The sequence below is a fragment of the Odontesthes bonariensis genome, chromosome 11 (genome assembly GCF_027942865.1).
Source record: "Odontesthes bonariensis isolate fOdoBon6 chromosome 11, fOdoBon6.hap1, whole genome shotgun sequence".
Lineage (NCBI taxonomy): Eukaryota > Metazoa > Chordata > Actinopteri > Atheriniformes > Atherinopsidae > Odontesthes > Odontesthes bonariensis.
The window spans coordinates 31,734,430-31,760,606 of NC_134516.1; the positions used below are offsets into that span (position 1 = coordinate 31,734,430).

A 26,177-nucleotide genomic window follows, 5' to 3' on the forward strand; every position below is an offset into this window, starting at 1 on the left:
CATGTGACCGGCACTAAATCAGCTGTCTTCAGATCAGAGGTTCTCGTTTTATTTGAATAAAATACTTTATAAAGAATCATTTCAGATGTAGAATATCTAAGTTACACAAAGAGCAGAGAGACCTCGATACAATGCCAAACTGACTTTTCAACAACATTTCTTCTTCTTTTGTGGAGACTCAGAATGTGTCCAAAGTTTTGGTGGACTTTCTTTAAAAAGTGATCCATCAGCTATATTCCACATCTGCTGAATACAGAAAGTTTGGACGTGTCTGTGGCTGCTGCTGCTATCCCAACCATGATGGGTCCACACTGGGTGTTGTGTTCAGAAAGAAGCATGCACATGCACATGCACATGCACATGCACATGCACATGCACATGCACATGCACATGCACATGCACATGCACATGCACATGCACATGCTAAAACAAGGGCACGGATAGAAATGACCTTTGGCCAAATTAAATACAGGTTCATTGCTTAAAGTTCTCAGGCACCATGGCTGACTTCTGACAGAGCCATCTTAAATTAATAGTATACTTCATATTTTATACATTTTGTCTTGTGGACAACTTTTCAGGCTCAAGTCTTTTCTTCGTTGAGTCCCTGCAGGTTCTAGTGCCTGAAAGGACTCAGTTTCTCCTGACACAGTGAGGGACCTGTACAGGGACACATATTTCCTTTGATCCTTATTGTTGTGACCTTTGAGTTAGAACTTCTTTTTATAATTTAGCATTGACACAGTAGCAGTTTAAGTCAGAGCAAGTGTAAGAAGGCTAAATGGACAGAAATGATTTATAACTTTCCACACGTTTAGGTCATGGCACCCCACTGTGAATGTAAATGTAAAAAACACATTTCTAACACGTTGCATGAACCGTACAATAATGAGAAGTTTGAGTTCAAGTTGTGTTGAATTGTTTAATTATTATTACATGTTTCTCAAGCTGTGGAGAGAAAACAGAATTAAATACCAATCACAACATGATATTCTCCTTTATCTGAATTTATACTAACACCCCTCTCCAGTTTCATAATCTCTAGCTTGATCTTTTTTATTTTCAGTTTCTTGTGTTCCATATCTAGTTTGGTGCTCTCTTTATTGGACAAACACATTTCTTCAAAGGCTACTTACCACTCTGAAATATTTTCCTGTACTTTACCTTCACCTGCTGCCAGGTACGCTTTTGGCTGCTAAGATTGCTCCTGGTGAGATGTAACAGTGAAAAAATAATATGTGGGTCACACACACAGGATAATATGGTCACAAAGTATGATGATGCATGTCGATTATTGGGTTATTAATAAACTGAGCAGGGCCAGTATATGTGTGCTGTACATCTCATACAGAGACAATTCAGCATGCTTTATGTAAACACATTATAACACAAAGAGTAGAGCATAAATACATGAGGACAGTAAAATAAATGTCTAATAATTGACAATGGTATGAAACTTTCATAACTTATTTAGTCTGTCTGCAGTTGTTTGCCATGCCGTTTCTTCGCTTTATTGACCGCAGCTGTATTACCATTTCTGGTGATGAACTTTTAAAATCCTCAAACAGCTCCATCAGCATTATTTGTTCAGCTGCCGAAAAAATAAAAGCTCTTGTCTTGCTCGCCATTTCTGCCATCTCTGTTTTTCCACAATCCACTCGTCAGGGCTTCTTACGTTCCTCGTACACTCGCACTTCGCCAGGCAATGTAAGCCTCGCTTGGATTAGCCTCACTGAGATGCAGCTGAGCTGGCTTCATGGAACGACTTGAGGCTTAATTGGGAGATGGTGTCAGTTAAAGCGACGCTTTCCGGCTACAGCCTGGCTTTCTTTAGCTACTTTCTAGGAATACCCCCCTTGAGTGCCTATGAAAGGTGCCTATAAAAAAAATGTATTATTATTATTATTATTAATTCTGATGTGCGATGAGGCAGTTCTGCAACATTAAGCTCTTTTCCACCAGTACTTACTCACAACCACCTCAATGTTGGTGGGGTCGTTATAGCAAGGAGGTCCAAAAGTCCTGTGATGTCAGTCTTATGTGACACAAACATGACACAACAATTTAGGACATCGAGGCAAAGGTTTACCTGCTGCTTGGTCTATGTCTTTGCGTCTAGCAATCCACCTCGTTGACGATCACAGAATACATAAAATCCAACTGTTGCTGTTGCCGGTTCTTGTTAAGGAGTGGCTTTCATGACTCATCCAGTGACATCACTCCCTGGCCAATCAGTGGCCTGCAGTCTGTAGATGTCACATTTTCGGCTCAACTCAACTCGACCCCGACCGAGTAGGTGCTAAAAATGTACCACCTGGTGCCAGGTGGTATTACCTCATGGAAAACCCTAACAGCTGAATGGGATCCAGTCGAGTGGAGTACGTAGAGGTTGAAAAGGAGGAATGTGTTCTGATGTCATTCTAAATCTATGAAAGTTGACTTAGGCTTGTTTTATCTCGTCTTTTTTTTTCGGAAGGCATGTTTTATGACATGTGATTAGCCCGGCTAGCTCAGTCGGTAGAGCATGAGACTCTTAATCTCAGGGTCGTGGGTTCGAGCCCCATGTTGGGCGTAGCAGTTTTAGTAATCAACAGATGTTTGATCCAGCACTTAAAGTCAAAGTTCAGCTCTGTTAACACCATCACAGCGTCCTCAGTGGTGCCTCTTTGAATGATCACAAACCTCCTGAAATGCACAATATGAATAAAAAACATTCAAACTTGCGCAAGAGCATTATGTTTACCTTTCATTGGGCTCATGTCATTTCTGTATTCCCTTTTTGCTCAAGTATGATCATTCACTTTAAAACAAAATAAGAAAAATCTGAATAACGACCCATGGCCTCTGGCCCATTCTTGCCTTCATTACTCATCCAGTGACATCACTCCCTGGCCAATCAGTGGCCTGGAGTCTGTAGACGTCACCTTTTCGGCTCGACTCAACTCGAATCCCTGCCGTGTAGGTGCTAAAAATGTACCTGCTACCAGCTGTTACTCCCTCATGGAAAACCCTAAAACCTGAGTCGAATATAGTCAAGTGGAGTAGCGTTTTGAATTTTGGTTCACGTTTGTCGTATTTTACACAGTCAGGGAAGTAATGGTGTCAGGATGGCCGAGCGGTCTAAGGCGCCAGACTCAAGGCTTCATTCCTTCCTTAGCACAGGGACTTCTGGTCTCCCAAAGGAGACGTGGGTTCAAATCCCACTCCTGACATTAATTTCATGCTTAAATCTTACTTGCATATTAGAAGACCATGAAGAAAGCCATGTCAGGCCATGGTGAAAAAGGGCATTTATCTCTGAAGACGGGCCTTCAGTTCCTCCCATTAACATACACAATTCTGATGTGCGATGAGGCAGTTCTCCTGCAACATTAAGCTCTTTTCCACCAGTACTTACTCACAACCACCTCAATGTGGGTGGGGTCGTTATAGCAAGGAGGTCCAAAAGTCCTGTGATGTCAGTCTTATGTGACACAAACATGACACAACAATTTAGGACATCGAGGCAAAGGTTTACCTGCTGCTTGGTCTATGTCTTTGCGTCTAGCAATCCACCTCGTTGACGATCACAGAATACATAAAATCCAACTGTTGCTGTTGCCGGTTCTTGTTAAGGAGTGGCTTTCATGACTCATCCAGTGACATCACTCCCTGGCCAATCAGTGGCCTGCAGTCTGTAGATGTCACATTTTCGGCTCAACTCAACTCGACCCCGACCGAGTAGGTGCTAAAAATGTACCACCTGGTGCCAGGTGGTATTACCTCATGGAAAACCCTAACAGCTGAGTGGGATCCAGTCGAGTGGAGTAGGTAGAGGTTGAAAAGGGAGGAATGTGTTCTGATGTCATTCTAAATCTCTGAAAGTTGACTTAGGCTTTTTTTATCTCGTCTTTTTTTTCGGAAGGCATGTTTTATAACATGCGATTAGCCCGGCTAGCTCAGTCGGTAGAGCATGAGACTCTTAATCTCAGGGTCGTGGGTTCGAGCCCCATGTTGGGCGTAGCAGTTTTAGTAATCAAGAGATGTTTGATCCAGCACTTAAAGTCAAAGTTCAGCTCTGTTACCACCATCACAGCGTCCTCAGTGGTGCCTCTTTGAATGATCACAAACCTCCTGAAATGCACAATATGAATCAAAAACATTCAAACTTGCGCAAGAGCATTATGTTTACCTTTCTTTGGGCTTACGTCATTTCTGTATTCCCTTTTTGCTCAAGTATGATCATTCACTTTAAAACAAAATAAGAAAAATCTGAATAACGACCCATGGCCTCTGGCCCTCTCTTGCCTTCATTACTCATCCAGTGACATCACTCCCTGGCCAATCAGTGGCCTGCAGTCTGTAGACGTCACATTTTCGGCTCCACTCAACTCGAATCCCTGCCGTGTAGGTGCTAAAAATGTACCTGCTACCAGCTGTTACTCCCTCGTGAAAAACCCTAAAACCTGAGTCGAATATAGTCAAGTGGAGTAGCGTTTTGAATTTTGGTTCATGTTTGTCGTATTTTACACAGTCAGGGAAGTAATGGTGTCAGGATGGCCGAGCGGTCTAAGGCGCCAGACTCTAGGCTTCATTCCTTCCTTAGCACAGGGACTTCTGGTCTCCCAAAGGAGACATGGGTTCAAATCCCACTCCTGACATTAATTTCATGCTTAAACCTTACTTGCATATTAGAAGACCATGAAGAAAGCCATGTCAGGCCATGGTGAAAAAGGGCATTTATCTCTGAAGACGGGCCTTCACTTCCTCCCATTAACATGCACAATTCTGATGTGCGATGAGGCAGTTCTCCTGCAACATTAAGCTCTTTTCCACCAGTACTTACTCACAACCACTTCAATGTGGGTGGGGTCGTTATAGCAAGGAGGTCCAAAAGTCCTGTGATGTCAGTCTTATGTGACACAAACATGACACAACAATTTAGGACATCGAGGCAAAGGTTTACCTGCTGCTTGGTCTATGTCTTTGCGTCTAGCAATCCACCTCGTTGACGATCACAGAATACATAAAATCCAACTGTTGCTGTTGCCGGTTCTTGTTAAGGAGTGGCTTTCATGACTCATCCAGTGACATCACTCCCTGGCCAATCAGTGGCCTGCATTCTGTAGATGTCACATTTTCGGCTCAACTCAACTCGACCCCAACCGAGTAGGTGCTAAAACTGTACCACCTGGTGCCAGGTGGTATTACCTCATGGAAAACCCTAACAGCTGAGTGGGATCCAGTCGAGTGGAGTAGGTAGAGGTTGAAAAGGAGGAATGTGTTCTGATGTCATTCTAAATCTCTGAAAGTTGACTTAAGCTTGTTTTATCTCGTCTTTTTTTTCGGAAGGCATGTTTTGTAACATGTGATTAGCCCGGCTAGCTCAGTCGGTAGAGCATGAGACTCTTAATCTTAATCTTAAAAGCCACAGGTTCCTCTCTCAGTGACAGTCAGCCAGACTCCACCTGATCTGTACAAAGAAGAGAAGCAAACAGTCGAAATGAGCTACTTTTTTTGTACTTTACGTTCAACAGACACTGAGGGTGGGGGTATTTCTACATGCATTCACTTCTTTTATATTACATTTAGCAGACGCATTTACAAATTAGGATAATTAGGAAATGATGACAGACAGTCATCATTGAAAAAAATAAACGTGCACAATCGGCCTCCTACAATGCAATCTATGCAATTTCCAAGTATAGAATCGAGTGTAGGAGCGAGTGAAATTAAAGAATTCCTGATTTCCATGTCTTTTATAAAAAAAAAAAAAAAAAAAAAAAGTTTTAAAATTTAAAGAAAAAAAATTTTAATTTTAAAACGTTTTTTTATTTTTTTTATTTTCCCAGTTTGGAATGTCTCGCGGACCGGTACTGATTTAAGAGATCAGTATTTAACAACTTTGTTGCACAAAGGCTGGGTGGCCTCTCGCGGCCCAGTTTCCCTTTTTAAATAAACATTCCAGTCATACGTATTGAATGTTGACAACGTGGTTGAACATCAAACATTTAGATGCAAACCTTGAAGACGTAGAACGTTTCAAACTGGATGTTTCAGCTGTTGTCTCGAAGCAAGTTCATCAACAGTTTCAAGTTCTCTGCCCGGCTGATGTACTTAGAAGGTTTTGGATCAACATCAAATGAATCCCTGGAGTCAAAAGAACCACCACTTTTATTATGGGTTGTCCAACAGATAATGGTGAGAATATAGAGGGGGATGGCCACTATATAACGCTGTTTTCACGTAGTTGTTAGCTGCTCACTGGTGTGAACTGTGAACCTGAACGAGTGTGTACAAGTATAGCAGATTTTCAGCTTCCCACATGAGAAGCCTGGACAGAAATGTTTGTTTTGATTTAAAAACCTCTTTACTCCATGACCCTTTCTCTTAGTGCAGAATTAGAACCCCAGAATGTTCTAATTTATTCGCTGAGCCCCCTGTGACATCACACAGAACCCCCCTTAATGTACAGAATACGGAACCCGTGGCAGTCGGATCCTTACCAGACCGGTGCAGAGTAACACCTGTTTCAGTAGTTTGTGAAAGCCTTTAACTAACTTCAACACTGTTTATATACAGCTTGCAGACAGCCATTGCATCTCTCAGTGTTGAATGAAGATGATGCCCTTCAGTGATGATGACATAACGTGAGTACAACCAACTGCTCGATGCTGTAAATTGTCTTTTTGGGTCTTAAAATTCTTCTGGGTCTATCATAAAGGAACATAAACTCGAGAGTGATATTACAGTTCTTAAATGGTGCGCCTATGACTCAGAGTTTACACCTAATAAGTTGGACTCTAGATTCAAAGATTGGATAGCTAAGGGTATAACAGCCTTATGCAGGGTAATGAAAGATGGAAAAATGCTCAGTTTTGAAACGCTTAAAAGGACACATTTAGTAGAAAAACAAGACTTCTATGGATATCTGCAGCTGCGGCACTACGTTGATACGAAGATGAAAAATGTAACAAAGACTGGCACATGTTTGATTGAACTTTTTACAAAAGCCTATAATTCAGAAACTATTGATAGAACTGTTTCATGTTTATATTAGAGTCTGTCGAATTTGAAATCACATTCAACTTCATATATTAAAACAAAATGGGAGAAGGAAGGAGGAATAATTATATCTGAAGAAGAATGGACAACAATATGGAGGTATCAAAGGATGTGTACCAGCTCACAGAAGTGGAGGGAGTTTGGCTGGAAAAGCCTGATTAGGTGCTTTATTACACCCTCCCAGAAATCTCACTATGACAATAACTCCTCAGTCTGCTGGAGGAAGTGTGGAAATCAAAATGCAAACCATCATCACATTTTCTGGGACTGACCGCTCATGAAGGACTATTGGAAAAAGATACACAACGCCCTACAGGACATCTTCAAATGTGAAATACCCCTCGACATTAAGAATATGTTTTTCGGACACATACCTGAGGGATGGCTGAAGAGAGATAAGCACCTCATAAATATCCTGCTAATGGCTTGCAAAAAGAATATCACCAGGAAATGGCTATCACAAGAGAGCCCAACTGTCAACATCTGGATGGACATCACAAAGGACATATATAAAATGGAGAGAATAACAGCATTTGTTCATTTTAAACTGGAGAAATTCCCCTCATACTGGGAAAACTGGGTCAACTATGTAACGCCCCATAGGCCTGATTTTATTTTTACAAATCAATAACTATGCCATATAAAAAGGATCACTCCCCACTGTGTACATATTCTTGTGTGTTTTTGTTGTTGTTTGGTTCTTTTTTTTGTTATCGTTTAGACATAAAATAAAAATACCACTTTGGCATTTAGGACAGACAAGAGATGTAAGATGTATGCACATGTACCGGATGTGAATGTTTGTTTCTGAATGTCAATAAACTTCAACATCTGTGGAGATTTGAGCGGGGATACAGTGAAGAATAGTTCTCTTACAAACAAAGCAGCCCAACAAAAGCACAGTGCAGTTTACTACTGTGCTGCACCAGATGCACAATGACACAAAAACTCTACAAAAACTGCACACGACTTATCAACTTCAGTGTTTTTGAATTTTAAAAGATGAAAAAAACTGCTCTGGGACACCTGCTGAAGTGGTTTTATTATAATGGGGTGTGAGGGTGTAAATGCTAGATCCTTTAGACAAACAGAATTTCTAATGTAATGAAGTTTGCCAAGGAAAAAGAAAAGGGAATTAAATCTTAGGTTTCATGTCATTTCCTTCATGGAAATAGTGATTAAACAGAAGTCTCCTTGTTGGTACCCTATGGCATCCAAAATCTGCAGATGAGCTGCCCCTCACCTCTGGAACGCTCCCACCAGACACACATCACATGTCTCGCTCTGTTGATTGTTGAAGTTGATTTACTGTTTGTTGGCCGCTCCATTTGGAAATGTGATGTCACGTGTTTTTGACACGTTGCCATAAATCAAATGACTTCTTTCTTCTTCCTCTCCTCATCTTCCAGTTTGGAAGATCTCACTACACAAGGCAGCACTTTGGGTTTTAAAAAAGTGTAATGAGCCTTTTTCATGTTTTCTGAAAAAGCAAAAGTTTAAGAATGCAGGTAAATGATGGATAACTGCAGCAACAATGGGAGCCATCAGTCTGCTTTACAGCCACAGGAAGCCACTCCTCTCTTGACATCACATCGGTTGGCTCATAAAATCCCTCTCAGTTCAGTTAAAAGGAGAAACCCTGTCATGATTTCACTCCTGTGTTTCATTGCTGACGTCAGAGTGACTGCACTCATGTCAGACTTCTACAGGATCATCATATTTCTTATTTATCATTTCCTCACAGGTAGCGATTGTTTCATTGTGAATTAAGATGTCTTCTACACCAACGGTGAGTCATTCACAAACTTAACTTCACGGTGAAGAAAACTGGTGAATGTGCAGACAGTGAAACAAACAAAATAGACAAAAAGCTCAGAAGTTCTGTGACAAACCCCAAATAGTATATCTATATCTGTAGTATATCAGATAGTATATCTATATCTGTTGTATATCAGATAGTATATCTATATCTGTAGTATATCAGATAGTACATCTGCCTCTGTCTTTAAAGCACCATCAGCTCCGTCAACATGTCCAAAGACACTGACGAACTCCTGTACCGACCACTCACAAACCCGCCTCCGTTTAACGTGTTTGAATATTTGTTAAGGACAGAAAAATGTTCATTCCAATATTTCAAAGTGTTACAAGTGTGCACGTCAGTATCAGAACGGATCACATGGTGGAACTTCTCCATCAGCTGATTCATACTTCACACAGTGTAATCTTCCTGGTTTCACAGCTGTGTTCACTTCAGTTAAGCTCCTCCCACATAACAAACGTGGCCTCCTGTTGGTTCACAGGATCAGAGAAGGTCACACCTTGCAGTGACACACCTCCCTGCATGTCTTCATATCTGGGACTACACAGTGAGATACTGTAACTGAGAGCCTGAGTTTTACAGCATGACCTCTATCAGGCATCGGCTCCTCAGCTTATTGGTGCTCGCTCACTGGATCAAAGGTAAAGTAGTATGTTATCAGCAGATTCATTTCAGCAGTTAGATGGTGTCTGCACCGGTGAAACCGTTAACTGGTAAAATGCTCATTTGTGGTAACTTTCTCTGTTGTGCTCACAGGTCATGTTGATGGAAGTGATGTCTACCAGACTCCCATACTGTGGGAGCAGCAGGGTGAAAATGCAACAATACACTGTAACCACACAAAGGGTGGAGGCTATCACCAGATGCACTGGTACAGACAGCTGCCTGGAGAAACTATGAAACTTATCGTGTTCACAGCTACAGGTAAAACAGATCACGACTTTGGAGAATTCAGCAAAGACAAATGCTCAGCCACCAAGACTGAAGCTGAGAGAGGAACATTCCCAGTAAAGAATCTGCAGCCAGAAGATAAAGGCTGGTATTTCTGTGCTGTGAGTCAACACAGTGATCCAAACACATGTGAACACTGAACAAAAACCTCTGCACCCTGTTCCCATCTGTATTTATCTGCTCTCCTGTAGGGGGAGCTCAAGTACAAGCTGACAATGTCTCACAGTCATGTGACACTCCCATATGCAAGTCTTCTTATCTGTGCTGTGATGTCAGAGCTGCCATCACACACACTGACAGTGACTGTGGTCTCCAAGTTCAGTCTTCTCCCAACACAATAATGATCCCAGCTGCTCTGATCAAACTCTCTGCAGCTCTGCTCTGTATTGCAGGTACTTTATGCACATGATGATGCTGAGGACTGAAAGGAGAAGAAGTTCTCTTCTCTTTTAATTCATAATCAGAATTTCATCTTGTTCTTTTTCATTTGCACACAGAAGAGTTGTTGGAGCTTCTGTAACACAATGTGACTTTGACTCCTGCAGGTCTAACTGACGGGAGTGATGTGAGCCAGACTCTTCTGCTGTGGAAGAACGAGGGTCAGTGTGCCACGATGAACTGCAGCTACACTGAGGATGCTACTTACTTCCTGATGTACTGGTACCAACAGCTGCCAGGGGAGGGGATGAGGCAGATAGTTTTCACCACTCCATCTCCTCCACATAGATATGAAAGCGGCTTCAGTGAGGACAAATTTCCTTGTTTGACAAAGGAAGCCTCCAGTTGGAGTTCCATCACACGTACTTCAAAACAAGACAAAACCAAATGTACAGTCTGGTATCAAGTGTAAGAAACAGAAAAAGTGGGAGGATTGTAAATTGGCTCCCCACACTGTGGAAAGATTTAAGAGTCTGGATTCATCATACAGTGAGGCAAGAATCCCACCCCAACCTCATGCACTTTCCACCATTTTCTCCAAAGAATGTGCATAAAGTTGAAGTGCATGTCCTACTGAGGTATCCACACCACGATTTGAGATCATTTCTTATTCTTTGGAAGACAGTCCAGGAAATGTCTTCAATTGCTGAAGGAGTCTGTTCAGAATCACACCCAAACTTAAAGGGGAACTCCGGGGCATTTGAAGCGTGTTTCCATTGCTAGAGGTTGTCAAATAATGATGGTATGACACAGAGAGGTGCGTATCTGCGCTCCCTGTGTGGAGATCGCTCTGTCCGCACAGCATGTCATGCGAGGCTAATACGTGGTGGCTAAGGGGCAAGCGCTAACCCTTCCACGTAAAACAACAACTTGCACACTGCAGAAACGTCACACCACTTTATAACCCATCCGACAATAAAGTCACAAGCCTTACCATCAAAACCATATGCATGGTTCTCACATTACTGGCATGGGGACGTTACAAAACAACTTTATAAACAGCATGTCACTCACCGGCTGGTTGTAGGCTCGCGCATGTGAAAGCCCAGAAGAGTCGATGGAGGATAATCCCATATACAAAACAATTATATTCTCTAGAAAAACTGCGTTCAAGTATTTAAAACATTACAACAATACATGACCAGTAATATTGTTGTAATGTTTTAAATACTTGAACACAGTTTTTCTAGAGAATATAATTGTTTTGTATATGGGATTATCGTCCATCGACTCTTTTGGGCTTTCACATGCGCGAGCCTACAACCAGCCGGTGAGTGACATGCTGTTTATAAAGTTGTTTTGTAACGTCCCCATGCCAGTAATGTGAGAACCATGCATATGGTTTTGATGGTAAGGCTTGTGACTTTATTGTCGGATGGGTTATAAAGTGGTGTGACGTTTCTGCAGTGTGCAAGTTGTTGTTTTACGTGGAAGGGTTAGCGCTTGCCCCTTAGCCACCACGTATTAGCCTCGCATGACATGCTGTGCGGACAGAGCAATCTCCACACAGGGAGCGCAGAAACGCACCTCTCTGTGTCCTACTATCAGTATTTGACAACCCCTAGCAATGGAAACACGCTTCAAATGCCCCGGAGTTCCCCTTTAACAGGACTTTCCACCATGTTCTCAAAAAAGTGGATAACGGTGAGCTTGCCGTTCAGCTCACACGAGGAAGATCTGCAGGTCATGAAACTACCCCAACAAGAAGCACTTACTATAATGAGGAACAGCTCAGTGTTTCTATTAGGGCACTTATCATGACAAAGTCTCGCTTCTGATAGAAAATAAGTGTCATTCTAATCGTGACCACAATATTGATCTTCTATTTGACTTGGAAAATCACATGTCATCCCTGGAAGTAATCCACAGTTTGTTTCAAAGGTTCAGATCTTGTACATTTTCACTACCAAGACAACCCCAAAGAGAAGCACTTTTGAGCACAAGAATCAGGAGTGACTCCTTTGAGGTGATCTGAGAGTGATTTGCCCTCAAAAATGAGGCTTCACATTTACGCAGTGAATGTGGTCTGTCCCAGAGCGTCGCACTCTTTCACTTCAAAGCCATGTAAATGCTCAAATTAGGTGGAAATTAAATAGAAATTCCTTGCAAATACATTTTTTATCTATTGTTAGATTCGGTTCTTTAATTGGAAGTTCAAGAATGGACCGGACTGACATTCCGTTGTCCGGTAATTACCGGACATTGGCCGGAGAAAAAAATAAATGTCCGAGAAAATGAAATCTCACCGGTCAAAGTGTCCGTTTGAAATTGACTAAATAGGGTTGCCACCCGTCCCTTGAAATACGGAATCGTCCCTTATTTGACAACAAAATGTTGCATTTGTTCCGTATTTTCACACTTGTCTGTCCCACACACATCCACACAAAGCCCCGCCTCCCCGGCTGCGCTCCTCTGTGAGTCTGCCTGGCTCCCTGCGCGCGGTGCTGTCACTCACAGTTGCTCAGAGACACACACACCAGCGCGGCACAAAACCCGCGAATTTTTAATAATGTCCTACTAATAATCCCTCTATCTAACTCAATTTGATTTTCAGAATAATACTACCATTTAGGCTAAGTCTAATGTAGTAACACAGTAGCCTATTAGAATAAAATAATTTACCCTAATACAAACACATCGAAAGGTGTATGGCGTGTGATTGGCCGAGCGTTTGCGCGTGCAGCAAAGATTCTACCGCGAAAAGTGTAAAAAGACCCCTTTGTTTATTGAATGCGGCTTCGTTTTCTGCTAACAAACAAATAGGTTACGTCGGCTATTGTTAAAATATGGCCGGTCCCAGGCAGAGTAGCCTTAAAAGTTTTTTTCTGAAAGATGTGACGACTCCAGATGCGACTCACAAGAGAGGTCCTGCTGCTGCTGCTGCTGATGACCGGTCTGTACCTGTGCCAGATGTGCCGCCTCCGCCTCCAGAGAAAAGGCAAAAGTCTCGGGTGTTTCGTTCCGATTGGGGTGAAAAGTTCACATGGCTGAGGTGTGAGGTTGTTAGCTGTAGCGTTACCGGGTATTTATATACCTATTAAATATAAGGATTTATGAGATGTTCTTACAGTCTCAAATAAACCTTACCTCGAATTCAGGGCACCACCCACCTAGGTTTTAACTTAATTTAAGTCACAGTCAGGTAGGAAAACTGTTTGAAATCTTACGATCCTGGTGTTGAATTAATCTTTCGATTAATATTCAATTAATATTCAGTCTCATATCTCGCTACTTTCGTGAAGTTCTCGTTTGGTTGGACAGACATTACGTAAAGAAAGCATACGACACAATCTGTGATTATAACATATATATAGATATATGAGCTGTTTATTACAATGATATGATCTTAGACATGAACCTTTAAACAAACAGGAGATGCATGGAATATGGGTGATTATATAAAACACTTAGTGAATATAAAATAAAATATGGGAATGGAGAGATACTGGATTTATTCAAATAGTTTGGGTTGGCTGACTATTTGAAGCTAAATACTGACATTTTGGATTAATTTATCATTCTGTGAAAGCCTCGAGACATCCATCAAACCCACTTTAAGGTGAAAACGGGTCGGTCTTACTGTGCTGAAGTTATGTTCAGTCGGTTTGGACCACGGTAGCGGCCACGCGGGGTCCGAGGGGATTTCTCTTCCGCTCTCTGGGCCTTCCTGGCTGTGGTGGCTGACTTTAGCGGACTTCTCAGTTGCTTCTTTCACCGGGAAACCGAAACGATGGTGCCGAGGACTGGGGTTAGATGGTCGAATATTCTTAGTGTCAGTGGGTCCGTTGCTTCTCTGATGAAGTGAACTTAAGTTAACAGAAGATTAATAAAAGGTTGCTTGGAGTTGGCTTCTTGGTAGGAAAAGGTGATGATGGCGTGAAACAGCGGAGGTTAGGACGTGCGACGTAGAAGGACGTGGATGGCGAGGGACGAACAAAAACACGTAAAACGTGCATCTTCAGAGTATTTCAATCTGTTTCTTTGTTCGGGTCTTTCTTTCTCGTCTCCGGGGTCTCACTGGGTTCTGGAGGGTCTCCTCCGGTCGTCCGCTGCATCGTTATCCACACGTCCTTCCGTTCTCTCCTGAGATTATGGGAAAACTCCCAAACTCTGGTGAGCTCTTCTCTTCTGCTTAAACCATCTCTAAAACTCTCTGAGCAGCTGTTCTCTGCTCAAATCTCCTTCTGAAACTCTGGGTTGGAACCCTTCTGGAACAAGAGGCAAGAAGCAAGAGAGCAGACGCCTCAAGCGAGCCAGCAAACGAGAGAACTAGAAAGAGCACTAGAGAGAGACAGAGAGCCAGAGAGAGTGTTTTCCGCGGGTTCCGGGTTTTGACTCTCGGAGGCGGGGCTTACACTACTTTTTCAGCCAATGACATGCTTGAACTGTCTGCATGTTTAACTGGGTGTCTGTGTAAGGTGATCTGTGCTAAAGGGGATTTCTGGATGAGACAAAGAAAACTCTTATTTCTCCATTACTCCCATCTCATAGAACATTTGTCTCAGTGATTGTGAAAACACCACATCTTGTTAAGATATGCAGATTAAAGATATAACATAGACTTGTAATATAAAGACATCAAAATAACACACATGATAAAGACAATTATGACTTTCAAAATTCAGATGAATATCTATGAAATCGTGACATATGAATAGTGAGCCATACAATGTTCATTTTCTGTGTTAACAATGGGGACACCAAACAAATACCAAATAGATACCGAAGGGACATCGTTAGAAGTTACTAGTTGCATATATTGTCCATTTTACTGAGTCCTCTGGGATTTAAATGTTCAACTAATCAACACTGCAGACCACTAGGGGGCAATGTGGTTACATCAGGCAGGTTGGGCGTTTTCCACCAAAATCAGTTCTTTGTCAATATTTAAGCCAGAATCGTACAAATTGTCTCTATATGCGTCTTGTGATCAAGCTGGAAACCTGAAAGAAATTGTACACGGTTATCAAACACATTTAATATAGTTTTAAGATTTGACTAAAAGTGAGTCTTCTCAGTTCATGTGTAGCCATCTGGTCGGTCTGATCTGTTAAAGTGTCAACTTTTGAGTTATGGTCTAGATAAGATAGTAAGTGTCCCACTTTTCCAAGAGTGAGTTCGACTCCCCAAAAGCTCTTAAGGGTGTTGTAAATTAGGCAGTTTCTGTCTCTTTTTCCTTTGTGGAAAGAAAATGAAGATCTGGTTTATATCCACATACGTAAACATCCCCCACAGGAATGTTGGTTTTGTCAAAGTTTGAAAAACTCTTAATCCACACGGCACTGTGACTGCTACATAGCAGTAAAGAAATAATGTTCTGTTCGCATTGCGAAATGGCCGGACGACGCAATGGTTTTACAAAAGGATCGACTAATTTGAGAATGTCCGCTCTAATTGAACACAGCCAAAGCAATGACCATGTCTCCGCGCTCCATTTAAAGCCACAGCAGGTTGTCATGAAAAGCCACTGCGAGAAGGCCATGGAAAGTTCAAAGAAAAAGTTGTCATCGCAGCTCAAAATTGTCTTCCATATGGCCAAACATGTCATTCCTTCAAACCAGTTTGTTGCGCAGACAGAGCTTCTGCGAGCTCTCGAGGCTCCAGACTTCGTCACTACCGATGGTATTTATCACCACAATGACTCTGTTGATGACATGGAGAAGGCATTAGAAGATGTGGTGATGAATCAGATACAGGAAAAAATAAAAAGGAGTGACTTTGTTGGACTGATCATCGACGAAACAGTAAACATCACAGTTAACAAAAAGTTGATCGTTTATCTAAAGCTGGAAATGGAAGGAAAGGTGGAGACGTGCTTTCTTGGAAATTACGATGTGGACTGCGGGACCGCAAGATGCATTTATGATCGCCTAGTCGCTGTGCTTCGGGAAATGGATGTTGAACTGTCTCGTGTCATTGGCCTGGGTTCAGATGGTGCAAGCGTAATGATGGGGAGGCATGGTGGGGTTGGTGCTTTGCTTAAGCAGGCGAATCCCTTCTCCATACAAGTGCACTGCGTGGCCCACAGAGCGGCTCTTGCTGCCCTGGACGCAGAAAAGTCCGTCAACAACATCACATCTTACAAAAACACAATCTCATCAGTGTACTCCTTCTACAAGCACTCAGCAACAAGAACAAACCGGCTGCGCCAACTTACAGCTGAACTCCACGACGAGGACATGGTCAGCCTCAAGCAGCCTTGCGCAGTGCGCTGGCTATCCCTACACAGGGCGGTGAAGGCCATGAAACACAACTGGCCAGCTGTGGTCATGGAGCTAACTGAAGAGGCCTTGAGAGGAAATGCAAAAGCGCAAGGACTGCTAGGTCAAATCCAGAGCTACAGCTTCATAGCCCTGACTCACGCATTGGCCGATATGCTACCTGTGATAACCAAGCTGAATTTAGTGTTTCAGAAAGACGACGTCAATCTCTCCAGTATCCGACCAGTAGTGCAAGCATCTGTCGCGGCATTCACACAGTTCCGAGATGCCCCGGGTCCAGAAGAGGAAAATTTCCTGGCAGGCTATGAAGACGGCAAGTACATGGATATAAAAGTGACCAACGCAAGCGAGCGCTCAATCCAGGCTTTCAGAAAAGTCAGAGAACGGTTTGTTCAACATCTGATAGATGCCTTACAAGACAGATTCCCCGAAGACTGCTTGGATCTACTTCACTGCTTCGACACACTCCTCAATCCTCGTAGATATCCTCCATCACAGAATGGTAAGAAGGAGCTATTCTATATTATATTATATTATATTATATTATATTATATTATATTATATTTATTATATTATATTATATATTATTATTTTATTTTATTATATATTTTATTACATATTATTATTATTATAATATTATCATTATTTATGTCTGTGGCATGCGCTCACTTAACATAGGCCTACCCAGTCCTACAATAACAAGATATTTACAGTTGGTTTATTAAAAATACTTTTCAGTAAAAGTTAACAACAATAACTCTCATAACAAATGATAATTTTATTAAAAATGTATTCATTCAAAATGCTTAAGTTAACAATTCCTGTAATGAATGAATAGCACAATGAAAGAAATAATGTCTCATCTTAACATTCCTCACTTAACAACAAAAGTTGTAATAACTCATCATTGTCTCCTATTTGCTTCTTATTCTTTCTTTTTTCTTTCTTTTTTTTAGCTCTTCAAGAATATGCAGAACCAGCGATCAGAACGGTTGTTTCCCATTTTACAACTGTTGAGTCTGCAGACACCACTCCTCTTATTAATACCATTGCCCTGCGACGAGATGCCCTCGCTGTGATGACAGCGCTCCGTGGCTATGGGGGATTGCAATTCGCCACAGCCTGTGAAGTCCTCATTCGGGACTTCATCGAAATCTATCCAGAGTGGGCCAAGCTCGCCAAAATAGCTTGTGTGATCCCAGTTTCCAGTGTTCCCGCAGAGAGGGGGTTTTCGCTGCAGAACCGAATCAATACCAAGCAGCGAAGTCGCCTCTCAGAGCACAAAGTTACGCGCCTTATGCGCATCGCCAGCTGCGGAGAGACATTACAAACTTTCAATTTCTTGTCGGCAGCTGATAATTTCAACATGGCCAAAAAACGTAAAAGGTAGTGATGTAAACCAATGAATAATTTGATGGCCTCATGCCTATTCATTTTAAATTTAGGCTACCTTAAACCGCACCATATCAGGTGCACGTCAAGACCGTTACTATAACTGTTATAAGTCTTAATTGTATGTGGGTAAGGGGGGTTAGTTCATTAAACCACAAAAAAGTTTATTTTTTATTTTTTTGATATATGGAAGAATGATTGGTTCATCAGATACGTCTCTTAATATTAACTGCACGGGGTCGTTTGCGCAACAGGGGTCGTAAGGCCAATAAATGTGTTGACGGAAACCCTGGGACCGGAGTAATTCAAGTGAAAATGAAGTGTTCATAGGAGGGTTTCACTTGACTTCACTTCTGTATTTTCTAAGCGCGCGAACCTAAGTGGTGGGCAACTGAAGCTGGATCCCATTGAAAACACTGTGTTTTGTCTGCCACTTTTTGCCCAAAATGCCTCAGTTTTGTGCCGTTTTCTAACCGAGAGAAGGGAAAGGGTTACTATCGAGGACCTAAGGTTATCGCCCATAGAGGTGAGAAATGGAAAAAACTAATAAAACAACGCTGCAAAAAGTGGATAGCTAACCTACGTTTACAGACTGGAGGGGCTGAATCTGCAAATGCTCGTGTCTGCTAAGAAATTCTGCTTAAGTGCTAACAGGGCACATTAGCTCCCAAGTTCTTTACAACAGAATCACTCTCTCTCTCTCTCTCTGCCTTGTGCATTAGGCTAACAAAGACACATTGGCCCTCATTTATCAAGCCGTCGTAGAAAGCATCGTTGATATGAGCGGAGAACTCGTCGTACGCAGAGGCTCAAGTGAGATTTACAGAACATGCGTACCACACCAATCCCATCGTAAGACCGAGCGGCTGTTGATAAATCCGGTGGCTGAAATCCATCGTAATGATCCTAACCACGCCTTCTACAATAGGCCGCACCTCTAGAATTTGCGACATGGATAGACGAAAGGCGGCAAAGAAACGCTGTCAACGCTGTTGACAGCTGGGACGGCTGTCAACAGCGTTGGCGATGTAAATCGCAGTCCGGACGAGTTATGTATTTTCCCCTACCGTGATGGTCAATAAAATGTGATAAGCTCCAGATTAAATGAAATCTAGAATTGAACAATGTTTTACTTTTTCTCCAATAAGATCAGGAAGAAGTGGTCCGATACGAAATTTGCCACCAAAGAAGGTCGCAGCTCTCCAGTGCCTTGGAGGAGAGGGTGGCTGGCCTGATCAGAGCTACGTCTTTTTTCCTTGAATAACAGAATGCTTACCAAAAGTCAGAATCGCTGAATAAGTTCCTCTCTCCTCCTGAGCGCTCTTGGCTGTGCAGGCTGGTGGGATCTCTGGGTACGGGGCTCTGGATGTACATCTGGAAATGGCACTCTGCATGCAATAATAATATTGCATACCTTTTCGGGCGTATATAGAAGGGTTCCCCCCGCAGCCGAGAGACAGATCCACCTGCCCTTTAGGAGCCCTGTACACCTCTCCACAGTGGCACGCGTACTATGCGCAGTGTTAAAGCGCCTCTCCTGTACGGCTCATGAGCCACTCATCATTTTCCCGAAAGAAATCCTGCCGGTCCCGGAACACTCTCTCGCGCCTGATCCGCGCGTTCAGGTCCTCTAACAAAGCCAGATCTGCCATCATTTCGCCATTACCGCACCGCTAGAATCACCTCTTTAATAGGCGGTTGAATAATGAGCCATCACTCTTACAATTACGGAGTTGTACTTGTTTAATTTTTTTATTTATTTAATTTGCGTTTATGTTTATATTAATGTTGAAGTAATAAAGAAATAAAACATGGGCCTTCTTTGAAGTGATAAGTCTGTAATTTTAACCGAGGGATTTGTTGTGACTCATGAGGCACGCACTAGTGACGCTGCTGTTTATGTATGCTATTGCAGTCACCGCAAGTCAAAATGGAAAAGTGCGTACACTGCCTCAGACCTGTCGTGGCGATTTCATCTTTCCCGCGCTCACGATGTATTTGATAAATGCCAACCTTTGCGCAGAAAAAAACGTACACACGACCTACGCACGTTTTTCGTCTTACGCAAGTTTGATAAATGAGGGCCAATGTCAGCATTTGGATATTTGGATCTCGGCATTTTATTAAAACATAAACATTTTTGATTGTTATTTGAGTACCAACATTCACAGCTCGGCATTCAACATGTTAAGTTCTGCTTTACTGCCCAGCCCTGCACTACACACTGCATTTTCCATTGGGATAATGCACCATAAACAACACAGAAAACAAGCTTACCCTGGCCAACACCAAAACACAATCATTCTGTAGACGTTTTACTCCGAGTTTGCTGATCCATCCGCTGTGGTAATAGTTGTATGCCTCCAAACTTTTGTAGGCCTTCATCTGTTGCTTGGTGTAGTAAGAAGTCTGAAGAACCAGGTAGCTCGTTATGTCTACAGCCTCTATATTCGGCAAATCGTTCCGGTCTTGCGAAAATTCGGACATTTTCATTAAGTATGGGTCACGCCCAATGTATTTCTCAACTAACGCCAAATACCTTTCCCAATATGCCGGCTCCAAACCACTACAATATTCATTCATCTCCATGTTGGTGCTGCTGTAGCAATTACATCAGCAAGCAAGTCTTCATTGCACAGGCATGTGGAAATAATAGAAAACAATTCTAATGCGTTAGCAAAAAACCTTCTATGTCAGGAGTATTGATCAAGATTTTAGAAATAGAGACTCTTTTCTAGTAAGTTTAAAACCTTCCTCACTCAACTGATAATAACTCCGCAAATAAGCACATTTCTTAATAGATTATATGTAGAAAATAATATTTTGCTATATGTATTGTGTGTATGTGGCCCCGAACCCATCCTCTGTGTGGACTCTTTGTTCATAATGGCCTAAAACTCTATGTGGTTCACAAGGCCTTGCTCCCCCATAAGTACCATCACAACACACAACACTGATTTATCAAAAATTATCACATAATTTCTAACCTAATCACACTCAAACATTGCATAAGGCAATTACATTACCAGCAGGCTCATCCATCGTTTGCAGCGAATAGGATCGAGAACCCGTTGGCTGAACCGGGAAAAATTCTCCTATGGCCCCAGTTCCACTTGGCGACCGACCAACTCATTACCTTTCAAAGTCTAAGGTCCCGCTCCAAACAGCCGAGTCACCTCACTGGCAATGGTCATACTAATGATTGGTTGATTTATACCCACAAAATGATTAATCAGCTTAATGATTACATGAAATACAACAGATGAACAAATACAATTTTTTATGATGTCGTGTAGTCTCTTCTGGTCCAATCCTGTCACTGCTTGGTGCTCGGTTCTCCTCTTGGCTGAACGTCTGTTCAGCATTCTGATCCGGAACTAATCTTGGAAGGAGAGGTCACCAGTACGTCAAAGCATATCATATCCCGCAGGATGTCCGTCAGACTGCACCTCGACCTCCGGTTATCATTTGTATTTATAGCCTCATAGGTTGGACTCACACTCGACCGATGATGATTGGACATGAGTGGGTCCAACATGCTTCGTCATATTCTCTGGATCAGCCCAAAACAATGTGTACGTGTGAATCTGCCCTTGCTTTCCCAATTGTTTTGTCTCCCTACTCCTGGATCACTTTAGGTCATCATGGAAAAGTACTGAGACTATTTCACTCATAATGTCTAAGAACAAAGCCAATTTTTACACTGGACAGGCACTTTGACCAACTAAGCCACAGGGCCACATGGTTTATAAAACTGATGAAAGAGTAAAGAGCAGGAACTGGATCCATTTCAGGAAACAAGGTCCTGAGACTCTCCCAAAACTAACTGTGACTTCAAAATAATTGTTTTATCAAGTCTGACCAAAGAACAGACTCAAAATAACCATGATGCTCAATTAAAGGTCCATCATTTGATCAAGACCAACAATGCAAAGCATTCAGTAGAACCCTGATAACAACCAGTTTCTCATGCTAAGTCATAGCTAGCTCTGAAGGCCCACAGGCACTGCTGAGATTTGAACCCAGGATCTCCTGTTTACGAGACAGGCACTTTGACCAACTAAGCCACAGCGCCACATGGCTCATAAAACTGATGAAAGAATAAAGAGCAGGAAATGGATCCACCTCAGGAAGTGGTTTTTGTGATTCTGTACCTCAAGAATAGTTAAAGCCATGAGTAGAAGTGCCTCCAATTGGTTCAAAACTTCATCATATTTTGCAGATATTGTTGGGTTTTCAACTCAGACCCTGGTGTTCATGAGGAAGTCACTTTCACCAGTTACAGCCAGATCTCATGAAGCGGTGTACTTATTACACGCCAAGTCATTTACTGTGTTTTTACAAGGCTTTTTTATGCTTTTGCGTATTATTTTCCGCTACATATTTCAAGGAAATGGCGTCCTGCCCTCAGCTTTTACTCTAACTCTGACTATTTCACGGTTTGTACATTTATTTTGATGTTATGCAGTGTGACAGGAGGAGAACCTCCACCGTACTGTACCCTAACCATTTGACATGTTAAGTGAACGGAGGAAAATTACACTCTGAAAGTATAAAAAAGGCATAAATGAGACTTTAAAAGGTGTGTGCTATTTGTACACACTTTCATTAAAGCTGCCGTTGGCAGGTTTTCAAAATTCCGAGTCTAAAGTCGGAAAATTCGAACTGATACAACTTTCAGGTCCCTCCCCCAACCTCTAAAAAGCTCCGAATCGCCCCCCAAACCCCTCCCCCTCTGTGTACAAGGTTGTGCACGTGAGTTCACACCAGTGTGCGCGCACACAAGCTGGGGCAGACTCATGCTCAGCATGGAAGACGTGGTTGGTGACTGTTCTGCTCACATAATAGATAAATGATAAACCTAACGTTGGTTAAAAACAGCCGGGAGCGCTCAATTTTTGCAAGCATGATTACAGGCTTCAGAGGGAGCTACAGAATTCGGGATTTTTCCTAAACAGCCTATTTAATATTCTAAAAAAAGTTGCCGACGACAGCTTTAAAGCGGCAGTCGGCAACTTTTTTTTAGTCATATTAGCTTGAACTGTCATGGGATTCTGGAAGTAAAATATTAAATAGGCTGTTTAGGAAAAATAACGAAATCTGTAGCTCCCTCTGAAGCCTGTAATCATGCTTGCAAAAACCGAGCGCTCCCGGCTGTTTTTAACCAATCAAATTAGGGTGGAGGAATCCTACCTGTCATGCACACGCTGCTGAAGCGTGAGTCTGCCCCAGCTTGTGTGCGCTCACACTGGTGCAGGGCTCTCAAGTCTCACGCAATGAGCGTGAGACACACGCATTTCAACAAGTTCACACGCTCACACGCCACACATGCCATTTCTCACGCTGAGAAATGATCAACTTCGTCGCACAGAAATTCTAATGGCCGATACTATAAACGAGTCAATGGCAGGTTACTGTGCGCTCTACAGCTCAAGCCTGATTTATGCTTCAGGCGCAAAGCCTCTGACGCTCGGACGCAGAGCCTCTGCGAGCGTCAAAATCTTGACCACTCCCCCACGCAGAGGCTCTGCGCGCGTCAACGTGCACCTCAGAAAAATCCTGACTACACGTCGGACGGACGCAGACCACCAACGGAAGTGCGCAGACAAAACCGGCTGTGATTGGTCCTCGGTGTGCCTTTCCGGTTGTCTGTGTGGCTTCCACCTTTGCATTTTCGCCAACTCCAAAAAAAAAGCTGTTCTTCTTTGATGTCGAGCAACTCCAAATCCATATCTTGCATACACTTTTTCTTTTTTGTAAAAACAAACACTTCCGCCAGCGCCGCCGAAGTTCTCGTCACCGCCCACCAAAATTCTCGCGAGGGGAAACTGCTGTGCGTCCCGAGAAATTCCAGACCGAGGTTGCAGAACCATAACATGAAAAGTTGTTCGCGACCAGAGCAAAGCAACATGTCAAGACGATAGACGCAGAAGTATAATCCGCCCTTCAGAACTATAGCTCTGGTACAGCTGTCTTGATTTAGCAACCCATCGGCAAATCACAAAATAGAATTTCTCAGCCAATCAGAAAACAGAATTTCTTGTTGCCGGGTGTGAAATAGCTTTCAGCTGCAAGCACGCGTCCCATGAATGCACAGCGGACATAGCCTATTATGCTCTGAATGCGTGCAGAAGTTGTAGACGAGCTGGAGGTGGAAGAGAACCGTCAGGATCATCAGCAGGTCATATCTTCATTTATTTCAATCTTTTGTTAGTTACTATAGTTTTCCTACTCCTTGTAAAAGACCAATACCTGCCGGTTAAAGTGTTCGTTGGCGTGGTAGACCTAAATATTCAGCACACACCCTTTGACATGAGCAACTTAATGAAAAATGAAAAATATGTAGGAGTGTAATTAGGCTTCCGTGGTTAATTTTTTTCAAAGGTGACTGGTATGAACAGATTCCCAAAGCTATCTACAATTGCCAAACTGGTAATAGTTCTGCTACACTGAAATGCTGATGCAGAGAAGGTTTTTTCCATGGTGGGGCTCAATAAAACCAAGACCAGGAACACGTTGTCTCTGAATGGAACTCTGTCATCCATCATGACTGGGGAAATGGCTGACATTGAGCCACAGTGCTTTAAATGGGAGCCCCCAATATCAGTCATCCAGCATCAAAATCTGCCACAAACACTTACAACAACACTCATAAACAAACACATACAGAGAGGGACTGCTCAAGGGGCCCATTTGGGGTTATGTTTGTTTTTCTTAATTTAATTTGTCTGTTTTTTTTGTTTGTTAAGACTTTGCATACCTAAAACAATTTATTTTCAAATATAGCAGAATTTAGTGTAAAAGTGAAGATTTGTGATTTTGGTATAAATAAAACAATTTCTTTGTTCTTTAAGTAGCTAGTTTATGGCGATGGGATACTGCAAGGGACCCCCCCCCCAAAAAAAAAAAACCGAAAGAAACCCCCCCACGCACACGGCCCGGCCCCTGCCCCGCCCGAATCTCACTCCAAGCAAACTTGAAAACTTGAGAGCCCTGCACTGGTGTGAACTCACGTGCACAACCTCGTCCACAGAGGGGGAGGGGTTAGGGGGGCGATTCGGAGCTTGTTAGAGGTTGGGGGAGGGACCTGAAAGTTGTGTCAGTTCAAATTTTCCGACTTTATACTCGTAATTTTGAAAACTTGCCGACTGCAGCTTTAAGTGGACCAGTGAAAAGTCATAGCTTGCTCTGAAGGCCCACAGGCACTGCTGGGATATGAACCCAGGATCTCCTGTTTACTAGACAGGCACTTTGACCAACTAAGCCACAGCGCCACATGGTTCATAAAACTGATGAAGGAATAAAGAGATGGAGCTGGATAAATTTCAGGAAATGAGTTCCAGAGACTCTCCCAAAACTAACTGTGACTTCTAAAAAACATTTTTATGAAGTCTGACCAAAGAACAGACTCATAATAACAATGATGCTCATTGAAAGTCCCATCATTGGATGAAGACCAACAATGCAAAGAATTCAGTAGAACTCTGCTAACAACAGATTCTCACACTAAGGCTACGGCTACACGAAAACGAAACGAGGTTTTTTTTGAAAACGGGTACGAAAATTCTTGCGACCACACGGAAACGCGCTGCTGTCCAGACGAAAACGATGAAACGATGCAGTACACACGCCACTGTGTCACGCCACGCTGTGAGACAATAGAGAAGTGTTAAAATTGGCTCACAGCGTCAACGTGTGACTGACGCAAAAACGTTTTAGCTGTAACAATGTAAACAAAGCGAGGCCGTTTTCAAACTTTCCCACTCTGGAACCCGTTTTCAAAAACTATCGTTTTGGGGTAGTGGGAACGCCGGCTCCGTGTGGCCGCGACAGCGAAACGATAAGAAAAAGTATCGTTTACAGTGAAAAACGTTTTCGTGTAGCCGCAGCCTTAGTCATAGTCAGCTCTGAAGGCCCACAGGCACTGCTGGGATTTGAACCCAGGATCTCCTGTTTACTAGACAGGCTCTTTGACCAACTAAGCCACAGCACCACATGGTTCATAAAACTGATGAAAGAATAAAGAGCAGGAACTGAAACCCAGTTCGGAAGTCTAAAAGTTTTGGAAGTCCTGAGGGGTGTTCCACGAAGCTGGATTCGCAGAAAGCCTGGCTTTTCTCGATAGTTCTGGCTAATCTAAGAGAGAGTTCCGCTCCACCAACGTGGCTCTTTTCTTTCAGTTGCTCTTTCCAGCTCTCTGCCTCTTTCAGAACTGACTGATATTCACTTTCTGCTGCTGCTGCTTTCAGAGTTTCACATAATCCTGCAGTGACTCGGTTGCACTGCTTGAGCTCCTGCTCACACTTTTG

The 26,177-nt window shown here is 42.6% G+C and overlaps 6 non-coding genes across 6 annotated transcripts; 3 read left to right on the top strand and 3 right to left on the bottom strand.

Moving 5' to 3' along the window:
* Positions 1 to 2,499: 2,499 nt before the first annotated feature.
* Positions 2,500 to 2,572, top strand: trnak-cuu (transfer RNA lysine (anticodon CUU)). The gene has a single exon. It is a non-coding gene; the product is annotated as a tRNA-Lys (tRNA).
* A 529-nt stretch (positions 2,573 to 3,101) lies between these two features.
* On the top strand, positions 3,102 to 3,212 carry trnal-caa (transfer RNA leucine (anticodon CAA)). The gene is made up of 2 exons: positions 3,102 to 3,139; positions 3,167 to 3,212. It is a non-coding gene; the product is annotated as a tRNA-Leu (tRNA).
* A 715-nt stretch (positions 3,213 to 3,927) lies between these two features.
* trnak-cuu (transfer RNA lysine (anticodon CUU)) lies at positions 3,928 to 4,000 on the top strand. The gene has a single exon. It is a non-coding gene; the product is annotated as a tRNA-Lys (tRNA).
* A 17,869-nt stretch (positions 4,001 to 21,869) lies between these two features.
* Positions 21,870 to 21,943, bottom strand: trnat-cgu (transfer RNA threonine (anticodon CGU)). Its single transcript has one exon. It is a non-coding gene; the product is annotated as a tRNA-Thr (tRNA).
* A 3,125-nt stretch (positions 21,944 to 25,068) lies between these two features.
* Positions 25,069 to 25,142, bottom strand: trnat-agu (transfer RNA threonine (anticodon AGU)). Its single transcript has one exon. It is a non-coding gene; the product is annotated as a tRNA-Thr (tRNA).
* Positions 25,143 to 25,787: 645 nt separating this feature from the next.
* trnat-agu (transfer RNA threonine (anticodon AGU)) lies at positions 25,788 to 25,861 on the bottom strand. Its single transcript has one exon. It is a non-coding gene; the product is annotated as a tRNA-Thr (tRNA).
* Between the last annotated feature and the right edge of the window lie 316 nt (positions 25,862 to 26,177).